Consider the following 14,988-nt stretch of genomic DNA (forward strand, 5'->3'; position numbering starts at 1 on the left):
TTTCCAGGAGATGTAATTGTTTTTTTCTCCAGATACATAGAAAACTCTTCATGAGAACAGTCTGCTTCTAGCATTTTAAAAATTGACAATGTACTAAACTCCTAACAGAAAAACACATTGATTGTTCTTTTGCATGTGTCTTTATTGTGACATTTATTGTTTAGCCAGCAGTCCAGATGTGGGGTTTGCATAAAGGCAAATATCAGTGATTTCTTATAGCTGGTACATGCAGTAGTTCCAGAGAATCTGAGCAATCCGACTTGCTTACCTGGCTAGTTTTATGACCTGGAATTTATATATATGTTTTTAATATGTGCATTTCCCTAATTCCTGGTTTGAATATAAATTGTTTCCAAGGTATACATACAAGTGAGGTTTTCATCACATGTGTAAAGTTGAGGAAAATGTTTTTAAGAAATGCAAATTTGCTTTCTTTAACCTATCTTTGTGTTTACTAGTGGGTTCCTATTTTAAAAGGGGATTGCACAATCAGAACTAGCAGTTTAGGTGTGAGAATTGAGTTAAGCTGACCTGTAGCCACTGGTACCAACTATTTGGTGTTTGTTGAGTGAAATGTATGCACTTGTACACAAATTTACACAATAGTTCAGAAATTCTTAAGGATAGTCATGTCTGAAAAGTTTTTCTTAGAAAGAAGAAAAAATATTATAATTGAATTTGATTATTTTAAGTTCTTTTTTAGAGTTTTGTTGAATGTGTGTACATATAAATGCCACTTTACAATGGGGGCATAGGACAATTTTTGGCTCCCTCTTTTTGCTCATCTGCTGGGGGCACTCAGCTGACAAGTGCTTCTTTCCTGTATAGCGTGTGCCACAGTAGGAATGTCTCTCTAGAGAGGGGCTGAGGGAAGGTGGCTGCCTTACCTGTGTATACAGAAGGCATTGCAGGACAGGGCTAATGGTACAGCCAGGAAAGGTAAGGCTGGGACTTTAGGGGATGACTGAGGTAAGTTCAGGGAACAGCAACCAGTTGTACTCTGAGTCACTACCAATGTGAAAATTGTCAGCTAACTGAACTGAGGGTGTTGTCCATCTGAGCCTGTTTCTGTCCAAATCTACCTGATCTGTGAAATCCACCTAGCTGTCCAGAACACCACCTGGTTCAGGCACTCTGGCAGGGTAAGGATCCTGATTCCTTCTGACGCCCACTCTGCTCTTTGCTGACTTTTCTCCTCTTGCTTCCGGGACAGTCTAGGAAGGGAAGTGCCAAAGCATGAAGGGAGAACCTGTGTCTGAGTGGGAAGTGGTGAGATAGCTGAGCTTTTCCATGAGCTCTTTAATGTCGGTCTATTGCTGATGTTGCTTTGAAGAAGCTGAACTCCTGACAGCTTTTGAGCCACTTTCCATCCAGTTACTTAAGGCAATTCCCTTTAGCACTTTTTCAGAAACCACTTCATTTGCAGAGGGTTTTACTATCATCTGAGTAAAGATATCCTTCTGATAAGTAAGTGTGGTCATTCAAAGGCATTAAATGATTAGGGTGCTCAAAGCATGGCATCGAAAGTGCGGTTGCATAAAAACTATAGTAGCCACAGGCTCCAAAGGATCTGACCTGGCTATTCTCTGTGTCTCTGAACAGGGAAGGAGCAAGCCATCAAGAGCAGCGAGGTTTATGCATGATCTGTGATCTCTTTTCACAGGTTCAAATGACCTGGGGACAAGAACTGGGCTGTGGACAAGTTCACAGCTAGAAATATTGATTACATGGGAAACAAAACTCCCAGGTAAACACTCCTGATTCAGCCTTGAGAGGGAACTTGCCCAGATTACTACAGGAAGCTGCCAGCAGAGATGGGAACTGAAACCTGATTCTCCAAAGTTTTGTAGCCTGGGAGTTCATGCTTTTGTATCTTAACTGCTTTGTACCAGGTTGTAGCTGAAGCCTGTTTCTCTCTAAGTGAGCTTTATTCTCATGATGCGCCATTTCACCTCCTCGCTAATATTCCAGGCCAGACCTACTGTGTTTTGGATTAATTCTCTATTTGTTTTTGTGGGGGCTGAGAGAGTTTCCAGATATGCCTGAAGTGAAAAAGCAAAGCCAAAGTAGAGTGTTCTCTCTTGCTGTACATCCTTTGCTTTGCAGACAGTTGTGCCTATGGAGATTTCCCACAGGTCTCATTTGGTGATGTATCCTTAGCCTACTCATACCCTCTGGTAAACATACAGCAATGACAGATTCTGGAAAAATTCAAGTAAGGGTTCCTTTATTTTTCCTATTACCAGTTTTAATTACCATCAAACTCCTATCAGTTACATCCCCATACACACTTTAAATAAGGCATCAAAACAATTAAACTATTTATTAACCTCTGCAGCCTGTTGTTAAAACCCATTGTTTTCTCATATGACTTTCTCCCATAAAAATTTTTTGTTTTCTTTGGCCGCACCCTGAGCACTGGCTCAATACTGCTCAAAATTGGGTTATAAAATGTCATATAGTCATAATTGTCTCTGATCTGGCAAGTCACCATTGGTTTTTCACATATTTCTTCATTTCTAGTGGGCGAAAAAGAATATTTCAGCTTCGGCCAAGCCTTTTCCACTTTAATTCAAAAGAAATTAATAATGAATGTTTTATTGCCAAGTGGTCCTTACTTTTCTGCAGCTGTAGATTTACAGGACTTCAAAGCTGGATGATTAAGGTGCAGTTTTAGTTTGTATCTAGGCAAACCAAACAATCTCAACTTCAAAGGAGGGGAGTGTTCTTTAATGTTGTGGGCTCGCTCTTTGTGCTCAGCAAACGGAGCTGCTGGGGAAAATGCCATGTGCGGCAGACAAGTGATGTGGCTGCCACTCCTGGGAGGGAGTCTGTGAGCTGCTGCCTGAGAAGAGCAGCCCGCACCCAGCAACCTCAGGATATTTGATGGCTGATGATTAGGTCATTTTTGCATGATGTTGATGTGTAAGACTTTCAGTGTTTGCTTTTAGTATGCTTAGAGCTTCTCTCTCTGCGGACCTGTGGGGATGGTCATGCTAAAGGCAGGATTTGGGGCTGAGCTCTGTTGCCTCTCCTGCTTTATTCTGCCTGTGCCTGATTGTTTTCCTCCTCTGATGCACTCACAGCATGGGTTTTATACAGATTAGGGAAACTGAGAGAGGCTATCTTGGTGAAAGGAAGCATTCAATCCCTACAGCACCGTGGTTTGAGGGGTGTAAGGTCCAGGACTGGAGATGAGGATGCTCTTCATCTATGGCAGTCATGTTGAAAAGGGGCCATTCTGATTTTGCTCTTATATTAATACTTTGTCCAATCAACCACATGTCACCAGTTCAATATAGCAGGGCTAGTGGGGAGGAAAGAGGAGCTAGATAGCTCCATCATTTGGCAGACCTGGAAAGTGTGGTGGTGTGTGGCTTTGCTTTCAACTCTGAAGCCCAGGCAATGTGACATAATCCTTTGTGTTTTATTAAACTCCTTATCCACTTATCTGGTGGATGCTCCGGTTCAGAAAAGTAGAACAAAAGCCTCATGATGAGACAGAAGAGGGACTGGATAACTGTTACCTCTTGAACTGGTGAGGGTGTTATTTACAAGGACTGTTTTCTTGACTAGAAATCAGTCTTAAAAATCCCTACAAATAAGTTCATTCCACAGGTTTGGAATGCAGCAAGGTCCAAACATGCGGTGAGATATTTGGGATCACAGCAAGGCACTTGGGTAGAAGATGAGTCCACAGACAGCCTGGATCCTGGCTGCACACTTTACCATTTCGGGCGGTTGGAGTCTTCAGGAAACAGTGTACTGGACTCCATGGGCCTGGAGATATGAAAGGAACTGGCAGGGCACCACAGAGACATGTCCGTTGCTCAGTAAATGACTTGCACGGCCATGTGGCTCTGGTGCAATTCTCCCTCATCAGTATTAAAATCTGAGTGGAATTGGGGCTTTATCCAATCAGTGTCTAGGCTTTTGTGGGATCTGGGCCACTCTCTCCACAGGGCTCTGGGATTCAGCAGCCAGAGAGGCCAGCGCTGCCAAGAATCATAGTGCTCAAGAGGCAGAGTTGGCCAACACACTGCTGTGCCTCTCAATGACCCATGTGCACACTGCTGAGAGAGTGGTGACTTCAGCTCACCAGTTAAAGCTCTCCAAATAGAGGAGGTGCCAGGCAACCTCTGGAGCTGCTGAGCAAAGGAGCAGCTTTTAGAGGCACAGTATGCTCCTAATTTCTGCTCTGATTTCCCATTTTGAGAGCAGTGCTTTGATCAGAGAGTGGCCTGCGTTCCATCCAGTGCTAGGGGAACAATCTTTTTGCTGTTCAGCTTGTTTTCTCTCATTCTGTGCTTTCTGCTTTCTAGGGCTGGCACTGCCTTTGCAGTTGCACACAACCAACCTTCTAAACAGTATTCCTTGCTTTATGAGGGTTGATGTTTGAATTAATCAGGGTGCCTGAATGTGGGAGTTATGTTTTTCATTCACAACTCTGTCACTAGCCAGTATCATACTGGAAATCAGTTAGTGTCTCTGTATCTCTCTGTTCTCTACTGTTATGGAGGAATTTCTCAGTGTGGAATTTGAAGGCTTTTTTCTTTTTTTTTTTTTTTTTTTAATACAGAGAAGGCATTTTCCCACTAATGCACAATATAACCTTGAAAAGCAATTTCAGTATCTCTGAGCCTGTTCTCCCAAAACACTAAGATTTAATTCTGTCTGAAAAGCATACTCCAGCAATGGGGTTTATTTTTTTATTTCTTTTAATTTATTTGTTACTAGCTAAAGCATACACTGAAATCACTTCTGCTTTCATATCCTTGTCATAAGATTGGCTTGCAGTTACTGTTGTGTGACTATTCCTTATCTGAAAAAGGCAGTCCAAGCTGTGTTAGATGTTTTTAATTGGACAGAGAAGTAATAGAACTGGACAGAATGAAGCTGATTTAGGATAAGGTGTATGATATAAAGAGTTCTTTTTACTGTCAGCCTCCTGAGCCAACAGTAAATTATGAGAATCAGCCTTACTCATATTTAGACTCTAACATGGACAGGACTAGAATATCTGCAAACAGGAACACTTAAGGGTTACAGGTGTTTAATAATGCATTTACATATATGCTCATTCATTATGATCATTACATACATATAGTGCTTTCATAATTAGGTACCCAGATCACCTAACTTAAATTAAATAAAGCAAGAGAATTAAAACTTCTCTCTGGAAGGCTGGAGGAGCTGTGTCTGTTTGACAAGTGCTTGCAGATTTACTTCAGAGACCATAGATAGAGTTCTCTGTTAAAGACAGATAACTGGCAGAGACCAGATTTTGAAGACAATAATTTACTACTGTCTTCGATTTCTGCTTTCACGTGATGGACCATTTAAATAAAAATACATAATAAAATGTAACTGTCTGTGTCTTTAATGCTAGAGCAGTGAAAGTGGCTGCAGTCACAATCTATACAAGCTTATAACTCTGTTATTTTCCCCCTCATTTTAGATTTGTATCTCCTTTTAGGGACTTTCAAACTCACCTCATTGCTCTCAAAAAAAAAAGTGCAAGGGAAGAGGAGGAGCACTCACCATGCTTCCCTTGTTCCCTCTGTTACATGACTGGGGCTCTGACCAAATCACGAAGCCATAAGTACCTTTTTTTTCCCCCAGCCTTGCAGACCATTAACCCAAATGGTTCTTCGATTTCCAAACCATGTCCTCACACCCTCTGGATACCACAGCTTCACTATAGATACATAATTCATTATCTGGAAAGCTGCTGTTTTAATGTAATATTAAACAGCCAGCAGCTCAGCAGGTGTCCCTAAGGTAAGGAAGGCAACATGCTGCTGGCAGCAGCTGCTGCCTTCAGGCTTATCAAGATTTCTTTGTTTTGAAACAGAAGCTGGAAGGCTTTTTAATATACCCTGTCATTGGCTGAGCAGATCCTGGTTGCTGGCTGTTACTCTGCTTTTGACTACAAAGACAAAAATCCTTATAACACATGCTGCCTGCAATGGCTGCAGACTTCTGCCTTCTCAAGGAAGGAGCAGGGTGAGGAGAGAGAGGAGGCTCACGAGGCAGATACATGTGCCCTATTTCCTGCTCGCATTTTTCTTAGTGGACCAACTGGGCTCAGTATATCTGTGCAGCAACCCCGCTTATGCCAGCATTGTTAGAATGGGCTTTCTGCTTCTATAAGCATAAAAATACTCAAATATACTGCCTATAGAGAGCATTCCAAACAGTGAGGGTGATACTCTTCTCGTCTCACCCAAGTGCTAGTTCTTTGTGGCCTAAATCTGTGTGTTTACATTTGATTTATGTAGTTAATACCACTCTGGCAAAAGCAGCTCAACTGCCAATGCTAATATTTCTGTTTAAGTAATATATCACAAGATGCATGGTGCAAGGCTTTTTTATTTCTTGGAATAAGAACTTGATCTTTTGTACTTGAACATCATAAAATATGTTGGTGGCTAGGTTCCCCCAGAGTATGTGTGTCTTCAAAGGACCATGTGTAAACTGCATGTGATAAACCTCTTCTGTTCCTTTACCTGTTACTTGATTTGAAGCTTAGGGAAAGTGGAGGTTTTTCATAAGGTAACATTTCTTGCTCTAGAGGTAACTGAAGTGTAGTTACAGAGTTTGGCTAGCCAGTGTGAACATCCGTGCTGCAAATATGCGCTCACACCAGGAGAAAGTTGCACCATCACACTTGATTACTGTACATACCGATGGTAGTCTTCAGGACTTTTGAGGGGTGTTCATGTGAGTTGTAATGCTGAGCATTTGTCTCCTTTCTGTGCTCCTTTGTGGAAATTCTTAGTTTCTCTTGTTAGTAAAGAGACTGTTACTTTGCTAGGACTGCGACCTAGCTTTGGTCAGCCTTTGCTTGAAGAACGACAGACCTGTAAACTATCAAATAACATAAGATGGTTTGAAGGACCTTCTGGCAGTGTAACAGAGCTCTCAGTAGGTGACTGTGTGCTTTTCTAAGGAACTCTGCATGCTCTTATAGTGGAGAAGAGGCTGCTGATCCAGGTTTTCAAATACAAGGATTTCCCTTCTGACAGCTAACCATTCTGGAGGAAGACTGTCAGGACAGAACACGTAGACTACAGCACATTGCAGATCTAGGAAGACAGAAGAAGTTCAAGAATTTCTGCAGGAAGGATATCAATTTACTGGAGTTTTCCCCAGTCCATGAGTACTGAGACATACAGACAGGACTGTGCTGTACCAGCTCAGAAGCTGTTGTTTGGAGGAGCTGGACAGCAACAGCTCAGTGGCTGATTGACTTGGTGCTGATGAACTGTCTGCACTGTGGGCGTGGAAGCTTGCACAGTAATGCTTGAGGCAGTTCTGCTACGTTTGATGAAAATTCTGAATAGTCCCACATCATAAATAGTCTTCCTCAAGCAGTCATCCTGAAACGTGGTCTCTCATGTTATGCACCTGAGCTTTACTCTCTGCCTCTAAAATATAAAGGTGACTGTCTTAGCTTGTCAGCTGAGACATTAGCTATGTGCAGGCCTTTGACCTAGGATGGAGGAGACATACAAGCATCAAGATGGGATGCAATGGAAAAGTACATCTGTATGCAATAGTGGCAGTGAATGCTGCAAGACAGGACTTTCATTGGGAAATCCAGATTCTCAGAGGAAAGCATTCTGTACAACACTCCCTTGAATTTCAATGGGAGCAAGTCCACCAGCTGAAGACGTCTCTTAGGATGAGTTGTTTACCTAACAGGCTCTTTTCTTCTCTTGTTTAAGTCTGATCTAAAACAGCACGTTTCTGGAAAGTGAGGTTATATCAGCTAGTGATTAACTACTTCAAAGGAACTTTTATGGACATTTTGATAATGCTATTAACTAGGAGGAGTCTGTTCATTGCCAGTGAGTGTACAGAATTAGAGCTGACTCTTCGAAGGATTGTTCTGCTCACAGTTCACTGGCAGTTGTCCTAAAGCACAAAGAATATAGGTCCTTGCTTTTTGCATTACCACAGCCTGGAGTCCTCTAGCCATCCACACTTGTGGATGTTCTGAGTGGCTGCAGTGCTGAGCACAAGTGACAAGTGTGTAATTCCCCTTTTTTTCCAATGAGCACTGTTGTGACAGGGAAGAATTCTGTGTGTTAGACAGTCAGGTTTAGAAGATTCCTTGGCTACTCCATGCATAGCCAGGTACAGGAGGAGACTGCTCTAAAACTGTTAGTCTGTGCAAACTATAACAAGACTACAGACTTGGATCAGAATATCCCTGAGCTCTTAAAGTTTGGATGTAGAACAGTAATACTTCCATATGCATTGTCTCATCATTAGTATTGGCCAGGGTTTTTTCAAATTTGCCAATGTTTTGCCAAAGGCCTACAGTATATATGCCTTTGCATTTCAATCCTTTTTCTGCATTAATGTGACAAATAGCTTTGTTTTTTGTAAAAACAAAGTCTGCAACTGTTGAGTCCTTAATGATAGTCCATTAATTTGCTGCTGCCAAAACTGTGCTTGTAAAGCTTCAGTCACTTTACTAAAGAAGATAATAACATTTGTAATTGGTTGGCTCGAATTTCTGCAGTACTCTGTATTCATTCTACAGAGAATCAGCGTCTTTGCAGGCTCAGCCAGAAGCTCTGGCATCTGCAAACCAAGCTGTACCAGCTGATGGCTTCCTTTCCATTCTTCTTAGTTCAAAGTCCAGAGCATTGGCTAAGATGGGAGACATGCAGTCCTTTAAAGATACGGTGAGGATGCCTTTGGTTTCATGGTGGATTAGATGCAGGAGAAAGAAAACATAGGCTTTTGAGGGGTGAGGAAGAGGAGTAGGTGGTTGTAGAGAGACTTATTTAAAAGGCGCATGAGAACCACTTCATTCCTGTCATTGAGCAGACCTGGAAAATGTGAACTCAACAGTTCCAAAAGAATGCAGAAGTTGCATGTTATCTCTCCAGTATGAAATTGTTAAAGAAAAATAGATCAGGCTTCACCATTCTAATGTTATAGTAAGTAATTAATTGTCAGGACTTAAAATTTTCCTCAAGTTTTGTCTTCAGTGTTAAAGATTTAAAGAAATTTATGAGAATTACCAAATTGCTCGTGGTTGCATGGTAATGGATAAAAATTATCCAGTAATTTTCATTCAGATTTTTCAAAGCATGAAGTATCATCATCTTTGGTCAGGAAGGAATTTCCTCCCTTATAATAACATGTAAACATAACCACAGTTGGAAAACATAATTTGATACATTCTTCAGAAGCATTGAGCACTTGCTGCTTTGGAGAACCACATGGAACAATGTGGCCTGTTATGCATAGATGTGCTACTATTTTCTGAGTCTTTCATACATATATTTGTAACTTTTTTTTGAACCCTCAAATTCACAGTTGCCTTAATTCAGATGTCTCCTGCAATGTGCCTTGTAGGGACAGACACACAGCTTCTGACAGATGGCTGGCCTAAATTGCTTCCCTGTGAGTGCGTGGTTTCTGCTGGCCTGAGAAAAATTCATTTCCCTTCCATCCAAATTGGAGGTCAATGAAATGACTGTAGGCACGTAGTGCAGGCAATTCCACACTTTATCACCATTGAGGACTGGGCTCATTGTAACCTTCTAGATCTCAAATACATTGAGGAAAGACTGCAAGGGTTAGTCTTCTGGAGTGGAAGAAAGGAGGGTAAGGGAAAGCAGTTGATACAAGGCTGTCTATGGAACATGCTGGTGAAAAAGCTGTGCAATCCTTTCTTGTTCCCCCTTGTCATCCCCACTTGCCATCACCAGGTCTTTTTCCACAAGGGGAAGAAATAGTGGGGTTTTTTTGGTTTGGTTTGGGTTTTTTCGCCCCCTAGCACACCTCTAGAGAGGGATAGAAGTCCTTTTGTCATTCTAAGACCCTTCAGAGGTGAACAGCTCCCTAAGAGCAGGTGGCATGTCAGACAGATTCTGAGGGAAGGGTTTGTGAGTTTCTGGAGTTCAAGTTTGAGCAAATGGAAGAAACTGAACTGCACCTATGCTTAAGCTCTCAAGGATTTCAGTTTCTTTTCCAGTAGGAACTTTGTCAGGCAAAGGCAGAGTTAGGCAACACTATACCCTAAATATTCTGCTTTGTCAGTAGATATGGCTGTAAGAGGCCACTGCACAGTGAGAGCTCCACCTAAAAAGCTGCTGTCTCTGTTATGATCCAGGTTTGGAAGTGGACATGCTCAGTCTCCACAGTAACCTATCAGGAAAAATTATTTGAGTCAAGAGCCAGAACAGTTTAATTGTCATTTGTTTGACAGTCTAACCCCTGAGGCGTCGTTGGATGTAATTAGAACATTGGTACTCTAGAATTCCCACTCAGGATGAAACGAACAAGCAGCAACAGAGGTGAAATGGTGTCATGCAGCTCCTAGAAATTGCTGGTGTAGTACTTGCTCCTCGTTAATTATGGTTGATCAGTTCCTCTTTGGCATCCTCCTTGCTGGCCTCCTAAACTATCTGTGACCATGTTGGAGAGTTTTCATCTCTTGCTGCTAGCTAGTAGGAGCTGATAACAAAGCAATAATAATACAGCTTGCTTATAGGATTACTGCATGGAATTGGGAGCACATTTCACAGTCTCCTGAAACCTCTCTAGTTAGGGAGGCAGTGTGATCGTTGTTAGTATCTGTTTCTTTTAAGGAGCAAAGTAATTGTGGGCAGAAGCTGGGGAGAATACTACCTGAGCTGTGTTGATACAAGTGAAACGCTTTGTCCTTGGAAAAAAATGTACTTAACAGTTGCATGTTGTGCCTGGGCTCATCTGAACTCTAAATATTGGGCTGCTGCAGTAGAGGTGACTTTCCCTCGTTGTGAATTCACTTTAGCCATGATAAACTGTACTTTTGGGCCACAGCGAGCAGCACATTCCAGGCAACATGGAATGTAGTCTCTTCTCTGAAATTACAAATCACTGAAAGCGAGGAGATGTGAGACCATTGGTGTACTATTACAATAAATATGTTTTAATGCCAGAAGTATAACTTAAAAATAACTGAAGCTTTTTTACTGAAACTTCTCACAGTTCAGCTGAGGCCAAACAAAGCACATTAAGAAAAACTCAGCTCAAGTAGACTCAAACATTACAAAGCACTGAACTCATGTAAGCAGGTTTTACAAGCAAGGGTTCAAGGTGAAGTTTGTGTGCAGTGCTACTTACTTTCCCTTTAAGAGTACTTGAAATTATTTTTCTCTCTTCCTCTTATATTGCATCTTTTTTTTTCTGCTTGCCATAGTTCCTGGGGTATGACATCACTTACCAGTGTTTAGCCTAGCTGGAATATCTCTTGGTTTATTTTCAAGGCATTGGTTTATTTGAAGTGATTGGTAGTCCTTAACAGTTCTTCAGTTTAATAAATAGATAAGTCTAGACTAATAAGGCCACACACATTATGAAGAAAGGCATCTCCAGGCAGGAGAGTCAAGCTAGCAGGTACGATTTTATGAATAATAGGCCAGAGTTTAAACTAAATCCTCATTTCTTCAGTATAGTTTTAGTAATCATACACTTGATCCTGACAACTGAAACAGATCTCTAGCCTTAGGTTTGTAAAGGTTTTCTGTAGTCCATGTACCTGTATAGAGAAACTTTATTAGTGACTCTGTTCATGTTAAATCTTGTCAAATTTTTTGCATAAGAAACCACAGTTCTGAGGTCTGATCTCTTTGTTGGTGCTTTTTTAAAGCAGCTTAATGGCTTCTGAAACCACAGAAGGCATGGGAGGGGAGAAGAGATCACAGGGCCTTTAGATTAGTTTATAGATGGCAGTGCCTTTGCCTACTTTTGCTTTATTCTCTGGGATGAGGTCTAAGATCTGGGATCTAAAAATCATTTATGGACTCATGAAAATCCTCTACAATGATTTTTAACTGAAAATTTGATCATCTTCTACTGGTAGCGATCATTAAACCTGTTAAATTGAAAAATGTGTAAGGAAATTAGGCATTTATATTTGACTGAGAAGTCAATGAGATTTTAGTGTATGCTTGTAAATCCTGTCCTTAGAAAATCTGAACCATGTCAATTTATGAGCTGAACTTCCTCAGTACAATAAAAGGTTTTTAAGATTTCCCTTTCCTGATTGACACAACCAAATGAATGTTAAAATCCTCTCAAACTCCTTCCATACTGTGGAAATAAATCACCTTTCACCTACAAAGGTGCATTTTTCCTTAGGAAGAAATGCCACCAACTTTAGGAAAAGTTTTCCATTGGAACTGTGACACAGTGAATTTATTTTGATTCAAAGCTTCTTTGTTCGCACTGCACATGACACTAAATCCCCATGCCTTGTATTTTCCTAGTTTTGTACGCTTTTTAAAATACGATCATACATTTACTCTCTCAGCTCCAAATCAACTTCAAACTCATATATTCCATATATAAATATATGGGTGGATGGGGTTACATAGATAGATAGATATAAAAAAATCATGGCAAGCACACAGTACTGTTTTCTGTACAGCTTAATTCTTCACAAATCTTACCCATACTGAGAAAACTCCAGTTTTCCTTATTTTTATCTCTGCCTCTCTGACTGCTTCAGATTTTTCTTGCTGTTATTTTCTGTTCTCCAGTAGCCTAAATGGAGCATTTCAAGATGAGTTTCGTATGCACAGCAAGTTTTTCATTCTATTAAAGAATCATCCAGAAAAAAACAGCAACAAAATAGTAGAGTTGTTATTGGTTGTAGTGAAGTTTAAAATTGATGCTGATGGCAGGTTTACCCAAGATTCAGTTGTGATAGACAGGGTCTATCTCTGGCATTCAGGCTCTTGAAAACCTTTGTTTGGGGTAGAGAGTACTCAGGATAGAGGTTCAGCATTAGCTGGAATCAAAGGCAAAAAGACTGAAGAAATGGAATTAGTCTTCAAGAGTCTATTCCAAGCAATCTTAATGAACTTTTGCTTACTCACTGATATTTCTTTTGTCTCTTCTCATAATCCAAAGATCAAGACTGGGTTTGGTTTTTTTTTTTTTCCCTGCTGTGCTCAGGAAGATTCCCCCTAATAGAGCTGCCCTTAATCTTGACATAATTCATCTCATTTTTCACCTTCTTTCATTATCGGGGAGATCTTTGAGCCCTGAATACTGATACTCACCTTTAAGTCAATTGTAAAGAGCAAGTCAGGGAAGATGAATCACTGCAATTGTTCTGTTCAGCTATGGGTGCTAGTTTTTGTCCATTTGTCAAGATCTTTGTTGCTGCTTGTCTGCAATCAAAGGCTTCCTGTCACTACCTGTTCTAGTACTGAGGGCAAACACGTCAGCTGGGCCTTGTGTTACCCACCAGCCACCCCTTTCACAATTCAGCCTTGAACTGCCATTTGCCTCCCCGCATGCTGCAGCAGCACACGGCCAACTAAATTTCACTCTTACTGAAAATAGTAGAGTTACTATCCATGCCAAAGCAATACAAACATATAATCAAGCATGTAATATATAATACAAACATGCAAATATATATATACATACACAAGTTATTGTAATTGTGTAACTTTTCAATAGTGTTGATGTAATGGCAATATAGAAACACATCAGTAAGCGGAATGACATAAGAAATGGGTGAAAGGCAAACCAGGTGGGGGGTAAAAGGAAGAGAAATTATCTAAGCAAAAAAAAAAGAAGCTGCCAACTTCAGCAGAACCCAAGAGCATCTTTACTTGAGAGTATAAAAGTTCCTCCTTTTACATGCAATGGGGCAGGAACATCTTCTACATGGAAGTCTAGTCCTGTTCCTCTTGAACTTTTCCCTCAGACAAAGGGGACCTAAGGTTTGGCTTCACAAATGATCTTAAGAAGGTCAAGCTTGAGTAAATGAGGTTCAAGGCAAATAAAAAATTCCAACTCTTCTTCATTGCAACAGCTGTATAAAAGGAGAGATGCAACTGAATGTTTGTTGCAGGTTCTTTGAACCTGCAAGGCAGGACAGGTAAATATAACATAATGGCAGCCTTCTGCTTTGCACTTTCCAGTGAATGCATACCAGACTAAGGATGGTCAAAAAAAGAAGAATTTTCAGTAAACAGAGCTTTGTAGATTGTGATTCCTGCTTCTGCATCTGACCTTCAGCAAGTTGCTTAGTCCCAGTCTTTCAGTATTTAACCTTCCCTGTTGTGGGGCATGAGGGAGAGCTGAAAGGAGGACTGTTTCTAAGGATTAGGAGGTGGCACATTACTCTGAGGTGAATGCTATATGGCTGACACTAGCAGGAGATGGCTCCCAGGCCACATGAAATGCAATTGCAGAAACAGCATAAGCAGGTGCAAAGGAGAGCAGTTCTGCCAGCTTTAGCTAGTCTGAGCCTGGAAGAGAGAATTTGTGCAGTGCAACTGGGGGCCTAGAGCTATGCTGTTCCCTCCAGGCAAAGATACCTACCGTTGACAAAGATACCTTAAGACAGGGGTGGCAAAGCACTGAAGTCAGCTGAAGTCAGCCCTTTTGATGGTGAGCAGTAACAAAACAAGTCCCTTAATCTTTCTAGGCTCTTACGTTTACTGTATATGCTTACATGGTTGCCATCACCTTTCCCAGTTTCTGTACACCCAGATGGGAGGCAAACTGCACTGCCAGCTTGCTTAAGTATGGAATCTAGTGCATCTTGTACAACATGCACTGCAAGTCTGCAGCAAAGCAGGCAACTGAATGCAGGATGCCCTGGTCATAGGCTAATGCTGAAGCAGATGGACTATTCATCCCCAAAGTTAAGCACCCTGTTTCTGCCACATCTGTTGAGGTGCTTGCACTCTGTGTTTGCAGACAGTTATATTTTTCTCTGGTCTGGAGATGGAAGAAGCTTTGAGCAAAAGGATTGGAATGTCTACCTATGGCAACCCTGAGCTATGCAGGGTTGGTCTCTGAGACCCAGTCTTGTTTGTATGGAAGCTTGATTAAAGAAGAGCAAGAAGTTCAAGGGTGTGAAAAACCCTTGTCTGTGTTTAAAATCATTAAACACATTAAGCACCCTGTTATGGTGCTGAGTAGCTAGAGGCCTTTTTGGTTCACAGAGTAGAA

At 41.2% G+C, this 14,988-nt stretch overlaps 1 protein-coding gene across 4 annotated transcripts in view; it reads left to right on the forward strand.

Moving 5' to 3' along the window:
- ARHGAP22 (Rho GTPase activating protein 22) overlaps positions 1–14,988 on the forward strand; it is a 149,124-nt gene that overhangs the window by 93,478 nt on the left and 40,658 nt on the right. The gene's annotated exons all lie outside the window — the stretch shown is intronic.

This window comes from Neopelma chrysocephalum, unplaced genomic scaffold, assembly GCF_003984885.1.
Source record: "Neopelma chrysocephalum unplaced genomic scaffold, ASM398488v2 Primary Assembly neopelma1_97390, whole genome shotgun sequence".
Classification (NCBI taxonomy): domain Eukaryota; kingdom Metazoa; phylum Chordata; class Aves; order Passeriformes; family Pipridae; genus Neopelma; species Neopelma chrysocephalum.